Source organism: Choloepus didactylus, chromosome 3 (genome assembly GCF_015220235.1).
Source record: "Choloepus didactylus isolate mChoDid1 chromosome 3, mChoDid1.pri, whole genome shotgun sequence".
Classification (NCBI taxonomy): Eukaryota; Metazoa; Chordata; class Mammalia; order Pilosa; family Megalonychidae; genus Choloepus; species Choloepus didactylus.
In genome coordinates, this window is record NC_051309.1 from 148,042,925 (window position 1) to 148,055,192 (window position 12,268).

At 37.3% G+C, this 12,268-nt stretch overlaps 1 pseudogene; it reads left to right on the plus strand.

Moving 5' to 3' along the window:
• The first annotated feature begins 3,288 nt into the window (after positions 1 to 3,288).
• LOC119530478 lies at positions 3,289 to 6,151 on the plus strand (annotated as a pseudogene).
• Positions 6,152 to 12,268: the final 6,117 nt, after the last annotated feature.

Below are 12,268 nucleotides of genomic sequence, written 5' to 3' on the forward strand. Positions count from 1 at the left end.
TCCTTCTCTCCTGGGCCCTGGTTTCGAAATGGCTGTCTCCAAAAGTCTCCGAGTACTTTTCTCTCTGCTTCTCCAAGCTCTCTGAGTTTCATCTGTCTGTTATGCTCTCATAAAGGACTCCAGCAGGGGGATTCAGACCCAAGCTATATGGGCTGAGTCACATCTCCATGGAAACAATCTACTCAAAAAGTCTCACCCTACAATAGGTCTGATCCCACAGGGGTGGATTATAAGAACATGGCCTTTTGTGGGGTACATAACAGCTCCCAACCAGCATAATAAACTATGCATTCAATGCATATTTTTGGACAGTTATTATGTCTGTCTTAGGTTTCCAGGCTGCTATGCAAATACCAACAATAGGTAGGCTTAAGCAACTGAAATTGATTTTCTCAGTTTTGGAGCTGGAAGTCTTCCTTCCTCCCAATGTCTACTGTATTTTGGTGCTGGCTTGCCTCAGTCCTTGGGGTTCCTTGGCTTCAATCCCAGCTTCCCACCACATGGTGATGGCCTTTCCTTTTTCTTCTGGGTTCCTGTGGATTCCCTGCTTCTGGCTCTTTATAAATTCTCCAGTAATCTAGATTAAGCCCAAATTCATTTAGATGGGCCACACCTTAACTAAAAATAACATCTTCAAGAGGTCCTATTTACCATGGATTCACACCCACTAAATGCAGATAATATTAAATTTAAATACATAATTCAATCTATAATGATGTCTATTTTTAGAACCGCTACATTTCTGTAAAGGTTCAGTACAATGCTACCTACTCCATGGAAACTTGTCTATTTTTTTTAATTAATTTAAACCACTCCCACTACTTCTCCCTATCACAGGCACAGACATTTACACATATAACATAATCACCTTATTTTACTTACATATCTTTTATGAAGCTTTACACTTGGTACCTTTTATTAAGTGTGAGATAAGAAGCAGCTTTAGTGTCCTATAACTTCTCTAACCTTATACATTGATTATGAAACAAAGACATTATATATTAATGACACTTAACTTATTTTTAAATTATTTTAATTATTTGTATATCCATATTAGATATTATTTTATGAAATATATAAACAGTTACCTAATTCTGTCATACTAAAAACATCCACAGCAGAAGACTTCTTCATCACCTATACAGGCTTTACCTCAGGATGAATGGACACTGATTGGTTTATACCTGAATTTCACAGTTTGGAAGGTGTTTGTTCCCTGCTTCAACCAATTTTAGAGTGGATTCCATGTCATTTTCTCCACCAGACTTTATTTATATAGTACAGGAAAAAAATTTTTAATAAAATAAGTTCTTAAGTATTAGATTCAAGCAAGAAGCTACCAGAAGTTATACACAGATGTTTTGACCAGAGATAATTATGTGGAATTCTTTTTACTTTTATCATTTTCATCTTTTTTTTTTTAACTTGATATGTTATTTTTCCTTTCCGTCTGAAACCTGCTTAGAAAAACATCAGAAGGTAGCTACATATGCCAAAAATGTTGTCATCAAAGTTATGTCTGCTGTTTCTTTATATCCCTATGCTGTTTATCCTCATCCATAATTCATTCTCTAGAAAAAAAAAAAAAAAACAACAACAAACAAAGCAAAGAATAAATAGTGACATGGTGTCAAGATCCCTTGGGAGTCTGACATTAGAACACAGTTCATTTTGCATCTTATGATCATCTTGTCACATAAGCATACATTCGCAATGTTTTCTTATTCATTTTTAAAATAACTAAAGAATTGGATTACTTTTATTGTTTTTATTAGGAAAAGAGTCCAAAACATTATTTTCACTTGTTCCAAAATGTAAGAGATCCAAAATCCTATTACCATTTTTATGCATGACTTTTTAATTTCTGAAAAATACAGGTTAAATTATATAAAAGTAATCAGAAAATACACATTTTCAAAAAGCCAGTGCTGCTACAAGTCAGAAAGTCATATCAAGAAAATAAGATAATACTATAGGTCTTTGTCTCACAGGAATTCTGCATTCCTGGTTTGGAGCCAGACAGATGTCTACTAAATGTAGGAAAGAAAAGAGAGCTAACTGTCAGTGGATCACCTCAACTCTTCTTTTTCAATCATTCAGTTTCCCTTGTGTTGAGACTGGCAGGGAGGATGGTTTGTTTAGACCTTCCCTGAATTTCATGGATCCATGAATTTCAACGATCCACAGACATAAGCAAATAGATGTTTCAAATATTACCAATTTATAATTTATACAAAGAAAATCAAAGAAAAATTTTGTAACTTTCTAAAATAGTCATGAAACTGGATGCTGACAGAACACCCATTCACTGTGAAATCTTTGGGGATAAAGACTTTAGAAAAGTCTGGAGAAAACATCCTAGTTTTTGTTTCAAATTTTCAATTTATCTGGTATGCAAACTTTTTAAAGCTGTTTAACTGTTTTGTGCCTCAGTTTCCTCTTTTAAAATGGAGATAGTTGGTATATCTGCCTACTTGTGAGGGTTGTTAAGGTGAAATGTGTGAAGCCAGAGTGCCAGGCATTTACCAAACACACACATTATAAATTTTGGCTGTTCTTTTACTATCCTTCCTAATGTTATGTTCAATTATCCATAAAGCTTGAGAAATTTAAAGTTGTTGGCACCATACTGAACAATAAACCAAGAGACTCTTCTTACAATATGAAAAGAAAAATAAAAGATAAACTTACAATACATTTTTAAGAATTTCTAAGATAATGACAGGATGTCAAAGGCTCCTGGATGTTTAGTGAAAAGAGCTTAATATGATTCTAACTTCAACTTTGTCTCATTCTTCTTTATTTGAACTCTTTATATTAGATCCTGTTTTGGGAAAAAATATGAGAAACCCCCATTTTTTCACTACCATAGTTCCAAAACAAACAATTCAAATAGCAAAAGACACCCAAGATTGTTTTCTCTTAAAAAGAATAAATAAAATAAGCCATGTCTAATTTGGTGAAGTGAAAGAAAAAAATATGATTATCCAAATATATAAGAGATGAACATCATTTACCTTTGATAAGTAGCTGTAATAATTTAAGTGGTTTGAGGCTTTATTTCCTTTATAATATGCAAAATTATTTAAATTTTTCAATGTTCACATTTGTTCAAGTTTCAGTGTTCAGGGTATATTTATGGTTTTATTTGTTTAGATGTCTTCTTAAATTAACTTTATGCCTTTATCCTAAGCCTTTAAGGTATGACCCAAAGTAAAGCAACTGAATGAGAAATGTTCTAATCCACTTTAAATCTTGAATTATTTTGTAGTGTCTTATGAAACGCATATGGAAATACCTATATTAAGGTAATTAGACCCAGTAACTCTTTCAGTTTCACTCTAGTCTGGTCACTCATATAAGTCTGGCTTAAGGATTCACAAAATTAAATTATTAGACAAAAGACAGATCCTTTTTCAGTGGTTAAAAATCAATAATTGAGCATCATTTGAATCCAAAGAAAACAAAACTGTGCAATTGGTTTAGCAAACCTAAAGTAATTAGTTAAAAAGTAAGTAGGTGAAATTACCACTATGATGATTTAATAATTTTTATCACTTTTTGGAAGATAAAATAAAACCCTTTAAACATGCAATACCAATTATGGAATATTTTGCATGATTGAAAATATAAAATATATTAAGATGTATATGTACAGTTAGAGTTGGAATTCCATTTCAGTGACTGTTAACCATACAGAAGGAATATTGATGGGAAGTTTGGAAATAGTGAAAAGCTGGAGAATAACAGCTTTGGAAATACATGGAATTCATCCTATAATTATGTCAAAATAAATTCCTGTTTAATATTAACTAATATTCCATGTGTGAATTAAATTTCTCATCCATGTCTGATAGACTGAAAAAGGTAAGATAAATGAATAAGTTATGCTTTATAAAATTAGTTTGAAAAGAAAGACTATCACAATTAAGTTTCTCAAAATGACAAAAGTGGCAGAATTTCAGCATTTACTTTAGCTATTAAATTTGTTTTTTTAATAATTTGATGATAATAATTTGAAGCAAGTATAATTACTTAGAGATAATATTTTAAAACTACAAGATAGATTTTTTTTCAAATATGCTCTTAACTGTATTTAAAAATAAGAACAAAGAAAGGGTTTCAAGTACTTGTCATAGAAAGTTTTATGCAGATATTGAAAAAAAGGCATAAATTAAAGAGCAAAATAATTTTCAGAAGTCTAAATAAGGTGAAATTACTTCAGAAGTTGAATCTAAATCAAACATTGTAATTTATTAAATATTAAAATATTATATTTAAGAAAAAATTTTAACTGGAAAAATCTTAAATTGAAAAACTGTTCCACATGTTCAAATATGATGAAAACTGAAAATAGTAAAGAGTGAAATTCAGAATCATTATCAGGGAGACCAGCAGAAGTTATCTTTGGTTGCAACATCAGCAAAAATTTGCATTGTTTAATGAATTTGTATCTTTGTCACCCAAATTATCTCCATGACCACAGTACTTTTGTAATTTATTTTAAAAATAAAAGAAAATGAGTTTTAAGTGTATTTGGATTACATTATAAATGCTTTCATGTTTCTGGCCCTTAGTAGAACCTGAGTGCTTCACAGAGCACAGAGTGACTTTGTGTCTTGAACTACATATCAGTTAAATATAATGAAATAAACTAAATAAAACAATCAGGTGTCTGTTTCAGTGGTCCACATTAAAAGGGAAATCCTACAATCTGCATCAATCAGGACTGAGCAGATTCATTCCTCATTTCAATGGATCAACAAGCAAAGAAATAGGTAATATACTGGTGAGATAATCAACCCTGGATAGACAAGTTTGCTGCTACATAATGTGGAGTAGGGGATGTGTGTCTGGAATTCAGGGTATTCACAAAGCATCCCTATTTGTTTTCTATGCTCCATGATAATGGCAAGAAGAAAAATTGCATCAACCATAACCTAACAAGATCAAATTGATTAAAGTTTCATTTCCAGTGTACTAAAGAATTAGTGGTACCTCCACTCAGAGATGACTTTTAGGTCTTATCATGTCTTGTCTTCTCATGTTTGCATGGGATTTAACAATGTGATTTGCAATGGGAGCTTTGGGACACATTGTTTTTCCACAATCTTAGGAGGAACTTATGACTAAAGGGATTAGGTAGACCTCTGGCAGGAGCTGGAGACTAAAAGTTAGCCACTCAGGCAATATGTGATTAAGTGCCAATAAAAACTCTGGGCAACAAAGGCTCAGATAAGTGTCCCTCATTAGCCATACTTCATGTATACCATCATATACCCTGGCATGTAGAAGACAATGCCTTCCATGTTCTTTGAATAACCAGTTCCCTGGATAAACCTCTGCCTAGAAATGTACCACCCTCCCCTCAATCTTAGGTGTATCCTCTTCATCACCTTCTGTAAAGAATGCAGGTCTTGAGTTGTAGCCCAACTTTGATGTCTCAGACACTTGAGACAGATTCAGTTTGCAGCGTGGTCATCCCAGATCAAGTGGAGGAGTCAGAGCTCTAGTGAAAGGACCTTGGCTCCAAAGATATTAAGTCATGAGTTGTGTCACCTATATTAGGAAAAGTCCTCTGGTTTCTGCTCATTTGCAAAGGTGAAAGGGCTTCTGTCATAGTGTGATCCATGGCAGGATTGGGTACTTGCTCTGCTGGGGCAGTGAGATCTGTCAGATAGAGGTCTTCAGGCAGCATAAACATCAGCAATCACAGCTGCAAAAATGCAAGGATGTAGGCCCCTCTGAAGAACAGATACAGAAGAAGATTTGGAAACAGCAGCAGCAGCAGTCTTCCCAGGGCTGGAGGACAGCAGCAGCCCAGCCTCTGGACCTAGGGCTTCCCCTGGAGGGTCAGAGGTGGGCAGCCTGCACTCCACAGAAGGCAAGAGTGTCCAGCTGACTGCACCTCAGGAATTAGTGGTCTAGGAATTGGTGACTCAGCTGTAATGCAACAAACCCTCTTTTTTCTGAACAGCCCAAAGTTACATCCTGGCCCCTGAGTACAGATCCTGAGTGCCACAATGCCTACTAACAGCACTTTGCCAGATTAACACAGCTGGCCATCATCTCAGTTCAGGAGATTGTGGGCTTAGCCAAGCAGATGCCTGGTTTCCTGCAGCAAGGCTGTGAGGACAAGATACCCTCTTGAAGAGGTCAACTTCCTGATCATACTACAGGAGATGGCCAGATGCTACACCTATGAGAAGAGTGTATCAACCTCCTGAAGAACTTCATCTACAGAAAAGAAGTGTACCAGTTTGGATATATCATGTCCCCCAAAAGCCATATTCTTTAATCCAATCTTGTGGAGGCAGATTTATTAATCTTTCTGATTAGGGTATGACCTCTTGATTGAATGTTTCCATGGAGATTGGACCCTGTCCATTCAGGGTAGGTTTTGATCAGTTTACTGGAGTCCTATAAAAGAGCTCACAGACAGAAGGAGCTTAGAGCAGCTGGGGGAGACATTTTGGAGACAGCCATTGAAAGCAGATGCTTGGAGATGTTTGGAGACGCTAGCCCAGAGTTTGCTCCAGAGAAGCTAAGAGAAATCCAGAGACATTTTGGAGAAAGCCATTTTGAAACACAACCTGAGACCAGCAGATGCCAGCCACGTGCCTTCCCAGTTGTTAAATGTTCTGGATGCCATTGGCCTTTCTTCACTGAAGGTATCCTTTGGTGATGCCTTAGTTGAAACACTTTTATGACTATAGAGCTGTAAATCTGTAGCCAAATAAAACCCTCTTTGTAAAAGTCAATCCATTTCCAGTATTTTGCATCATGGCAGCATTAGCAAACCAGAACAAGAAGGAAGGACAAAAAATGTCACTGTATAGGTCTGAAGGTGGAGTTTATCACTCCCATCTTCAAATTCTCTGAGGCCATGCATCCTGGGCCTAGATAAAGCCAAGTACACCCAACTTATGTCCCTCACCATCTCTGGCCAGTCCAAAGTGCAAGATCCCTGTTAAGGTCCTGCAGCAGTGCTACTTTGGGAAATGCTCATCATAAGACCACAGGACCAGCTGTGGTTCCTACATGTGCTGATTTAGCTCATGAGCCTGCTGAGCAGATATTTGCCCTGTCCCACCTCAGCTGTCTCACTAGGATAACCACTAGTGTGAAAACCAGCCACTCTGCCCTACATCCCTGCTTTGCCACTTCTTCATGGGTAGGCATTGTCACTCCTTCCTCCCTCTGGGGCAGGAAGGGGTCTGAGAAGGGCCTGGGGTCCTACCTTGTGGTTTGGAGCACAAGACCCAACCTGCCAACACTCAGCCTTTTGGAACAAGTCACAATTGCTGTCTAAGCAATCTCTGGTCCCTCACTTCCTGCCCACAAAGCTTTACTGGGAGAAGTGGATGGGTCATGGGTAAGGACCTCTAGCCTTTCCATCAGTCCCAGCTGCCTTCTTTGCCCAATTTACACCTCAAGCCCACCTCTCAAGGTACTTTGAACAGAGGGAGGGAAGGGCCCATGGCTCTTGCCCATGACTGAGAGCATAGCACCCCTTCTCCCTCTGGTCCTTTAATAAAATATTTTTTTAAAACAGGATTGCCATTTTGGATATATTATGTCCCCCAAAAGCCATATTCTTTAATGCAGTCTTGTAGAGGGAGACATATTAGTGTTGATTAAATTGGAATCTGTGTTTTTTTTCCCCCATGGAGATATGACTCAATCAACTGTAGGAAAAATGTTTGATTAAATTATTTCCATGGAGATATGGGCCCTGCCTATTCAGGGTGGATCTTGATTTAATCACTGGAGTCCTGTAAAAGAGCTCACAAACAGAAGGAGCTCAGAGCAGCTGAGTAGGACATTTTGGAGAGAGGGTAAGAGCTGACACTGATGCTCACACTTGGAGATGCTTGGAGACATTTGGAGATGCTAGCCCAGAGTTTGCTCCAGAGAAACTAAGAGAGGACCACCATACAGTTAGATGAACAGGTGCTTAAGAGGCTAAGAGAGACAAACTCAGAGACATTTTGGAAAATGCCATTTTGAAATGTAACCTGGGAGCAAAGAAATACAACTGGGACAAGCAGACACCAGCCACATGCCTTCCCAGCTGACAGAAGTGTTCCAGATGCCATTGGCCATTCTTCAGTGAAGATGTCCTATAGATGATGCCTTAGTTTGGATACTTTTATGGCCTTAGGACTGTAACTTTGTAAGAAAAAAAAAAAAAAAAAAAAACCCTTTATAAATGCCAATCCATTCCTGGTATTTTGTATAATGCCAGCATTAGCAAACCAGAAAAAAGGATAATAAAATATGTTATACCCCAAAAATGGAGAGAATAATGGGAAATTTTGCACTTTGATCCCTCCCAGAAGTTACTCCATGCTTCTCTTCTTTTGGCTGGTACTAACTTGTATCCTTTTGCTCTAGTAAAACTAGAATGGTAAGTAGAGTGCTTTCCTAATTCCTGTGAGTCAATCTAGTAAATTATCATACTTGAGGGTGGTCATGGGAACCCGTGAATCTGTGCTGGTGTCTCAAGGCTTGTTGGGACTATTCTCTCTGACTTTGCAGTTTGGAAATTTTCTTGCAGTTCTCTGGGCTTAAAGTTTTCAGGCAATCTGCCAGGCAAAACAAACAAATAAGGAAACAAGAAAAAAAAAACAAAATGAAGCTGTACTGCTTAGACTTCAGGGGAATCTAGAATGAGTGATGGAGGAGGGCAATGAGTATCATTCATCACCTTCAGTAGTGGAGATCATTGATTGTTTACCAACCTTGATGTAAAGCATTTTAAAGATCTTGAAGGATATTCTGTTACTGATTAGATATGTAAATATCTTCTCAAGGAAGAAGAGAAACAACTTCTTTTCAGGAAAATAGAGGCCACTTATTGCAACATAAAACAAAGGACATGAACAATATGAGATATGCAGGTTAACCCCTAACTCACATGAGGCTGTGCAGCTCTCACCTCCCATGATGGTAATTTCTTTTGGTGCTGAGTCATGAGATGTCACAGGGCCCACTTACTGCCCATACAGGCACAACTTAGAAATGCAAAGAAGTTAATTCATCATTCATTAGGAAAACCATTGACAAAGGAGAGATGTGAATTAGGGGAGAAATTCTTTCCCATTCCACCCTCAGGACAATTTGCCCCAAGATGTAGGAAATATGGCCTCTCAGAAGACAGCTAAATCAAATAGTATATTTTAGTACCATATAGTGACAAGGTTGTAACGAATCCTCATATTTCTCTCCTTCCTTCCCTATCTCACATCCTTTATCCTCATCCTCACTTTCCTAGGTTTCCACTTGTTAGTAATGCAGTAGCCCATATACTTTTTTTTTTTAAATAAATTCAAACTTACAGGAACAGTTGCAAAAATAATACAAACCCCATACACAGAACTCCAGCATATCCCAACCCCCCTCCACTGATACCCCAATCTACCAACTTTAATATTTCATCACATTACCATTTCTTTCTTTCCCTGCCTCCCTCCCTCCCTATTGATCATCCGTCATCTACTGCTCTGTCTTCTGAACATATGACAGCAAGCCGTACACATCCTTAAACAAATAATATAATTCACATATACATTTCCTATGAATAAGAATATTCATCTATGCAATCACATTAAGTGTAGTTAAGAAGCCCAAGAAATTTAACATTGATATAAAGTTTACATTCTATATTTCATTTCTTTCCTTATGTTCCAGTTGTGTCCTTTTGAGCTTTTTCTCCTCTGTTCTTAGATCTCATTCAGGATCACCTATGGCATTTAATTGTCATTATCTATTTAGACTGTCTTTTTTTTTCAATTGTGGAAACATATCTGCAGCATAAATCTTCCCATTCCAACCCCTCCCAAGCATTCCTTTAGTGGGATTAATCACATTCACAATGTTGCATTGTCATCACTTTCCCACCATCCATTACTAGAAATTCCCCTTCACCCCAAACAGAAACCCTACACTCATTTCTTATTAACTCCCCATTGCCCCTTCCCCATTCTCATAACCCATACTCTACTTTTCATGTCTATGATCATATTCTCTGATACTTTTTTCCTTGTCTTTACTGTGGGGCTTAAATTTAACATCTTAAGTCTATAACAATCTTGCTTTCTTTGATACCAACTTAACTTCAATAGGACACATAAACTATATCCCTATACTCCTCCATTCCCCCACCTTTATGTAGTTCTTGTCAAAAATTACACATTTTACATTGAGTCCCAAATCACTGATTTATCATTACACTTTATGTATTTTAGATCCTGCAGGAAGTAAATAGTGGAGTTACAAATCAAAAATACACTAGTATTGGTATTTATATTTACCACATGATCTTTACCGGAAATCTTTACTTCTTCATGTGGTTTCAGTCAATTGTTTAGTGTTCCTTCCTTTCAGCCTGCACAATTCCCTTTAGTATTTCTTATAGGACTGATCTACTGGTGATGAAGTCCCTCAGCTTTTGATTATATGGGAGTGTTTTCATCTCCCCCTCATTTTTAACCTCCAGGTGTTTGTGAATTTTCTAAGTCTCTGATGGTTATTGACTACTATTTGAATTCCATTGTGGTCAGAGAATGTGCTTTAAATAATTTTATTATTATTTTTTTTAATTTATTGAGGCCTGTTTTATGTCCCAGCCTATGGTCTATTCTGGAGAAAGTTCCATTATCACTAGAGAAGAATGTGTATCCTGGTGATTTGGGATGTAATGTTCTATATATGTCTGTTAAATTTCTCTATATATCTCTCTCCTTTCTTTGTTTCTCTGTTGGTAGGGCTCCCTTTACTATCTGAAGTAAGGCAGGTCTTTTATTAGCAAAATCTCTCAGCATTTGTTTGTATGTGAAAAATTTAAGCTCTCCCTCAAATTTGAAGGAGAGTTTTGCTGGATAAAGTATTCTTGGTTGGAAAGTTTTCTCTCAGAATTTTAAATATGTCATGTCACTGCCTTCTCGCCTCCATGGTGGCCGCTGAGTAGTCACTACTTAGTTTTATGTTGTTTCCTTTGTGTGTGGTGAATTGCTTTTCTCTTGCTGCTTTCAGAACTTGCTCCTTCTCTTCAGTATTTGAGAGTCTGATCAGAATATGCCTTGGAGTGGGTTTATTTGGATTTATTCTACTCAGAGTTCGCTGGACATTTATGCTTTGTGTATTTATGTTGTGTAGAAGGTTTGGGAAGTTTCCCCCAACAATTTCTTTGAATACTCTTTCTAGACCTTTACCCTTCTCTTCCCCTTCTGGGACACAAATGAGTCTTAAATTTGGACATTTTATATTATCTATCGTATCCCTGAGATCCATTTCAAATTTTTCCATTTTTTCCCCATTCTTTCTTTTGTTCTTTCATTTTCTGTTCTGTCATCCTCCAAGTCACTGATTCACTGTTCACCTTCCTCCAGTCTTGTACTATGAGTATCCAGAATCTTTTTTAATTTGGTCAACAGTTTCTTTTATTTACATAAGATCATCTATTTTTTAATTTACTCTTGCAATTTCTTCTTTATGTTCTTCTAGGGTCTTCTTCATGTCCTTTATATTCTGTGTCATGCTCTTGTTGCTTGTCTTTAGTTCTTTGACTAATTGCTCCAAGTACTGTGTTTCCTCTGATCTTTTGATTTGGGTGTTTGGGTTTGGGTTATCTATATCATCAGTTTTTTTTAATATGCTTTAAAATTTTCTGTTGTCTTTGGGCTCTTGGCATTTGCTTTACTTGATAGGGTTCTTTTAGGATATGATGGATTATTCAAACCCCAATCTCTAATTCGTCAGATCTACAGCTTGGTGGCGTACACTTTCTCTAACTAACCAGCAGATTGCATCTGTGAGTCACCTATTCCCCTCAAGTCAGTTCTCCCCAACTTTGTCTTTGTGGTGTGTGGGGGTCTGGTTCTTGTGGGGTCCAATTAGTGCAACAAGTTTGGGTGTGTTGTTGGTGCTGTCCACCCCGAATTTGGGGTGTGTGTCTGAGCAGTTAGGGAGGCAGGGCAGCTTTAATAATCAAACCTACCTGGTATTCTTGGATATTTAAGGCTGTTGCCAGAGTCTAAACCTTCATTTCAGTCTTGCCACAGATTGTCTCTGCCACTGACACACAAGTCCTTGGTATTGGTGTAGGGTCCCTGGAATTTCCAAGTGGGTCCCTCTTCCCAGCTGTGCCCTTCCAGGGCCTCTGCTGAGGGAAGGCTGTGCTATGTTACAAGTGCATGCTGTCCCTCCAGGGAAGCCCTGGGCTACCGGGCCATGCAGGGGCATTCTCAGCCTGCTGTAAAGATGG